The sequence below is a fragment of the Rhea americana genome, unplaced genomic scaffold (genome assembly GCF_003343005.1).
Source record: "Rhea americana isolate MKP2758 unplaced genomic scaffold, rheAme1 scaffold_3, whole genome shotgun sequence".
Lineage (NCBI taxonomy): Eukaryota > Metazoa > Chordata > Aves > Rheiformes > Rheidae > Rhea > Rhea americana.
Genome location: NW_028186423.1, coordinates 3,988,488 through 3,988,735, shown reverse-complemented (window position 1 = coordinate 3,988,735; position 248 = coordinate 3,988,488).

Sequence of the window (248 nt, the reverse complement as noted above, 5' to 3'; positions counted from 1 at the left end):
GCGGGGTGGGTGCGCGCGCGAGCTGCAGTGCCGCCCCGCTGCGCGCTGCAGCGCCGCCGCGGCCCCCGCCCGCTCCCGCCCGCGCCTCTTTTCTATTATTATCGTCATATATATATATTTTTAAGAAATACTAACAAGTCTTTCCGCGATGCTCGGTGGAAAAAATAAATAAATAAATGAAAAGGAGGAGACGCCGGGAGCGGCGCTTCTCCGGGGCGCACGCCTTAGGCGCGCCGCGGAGGAGCGGA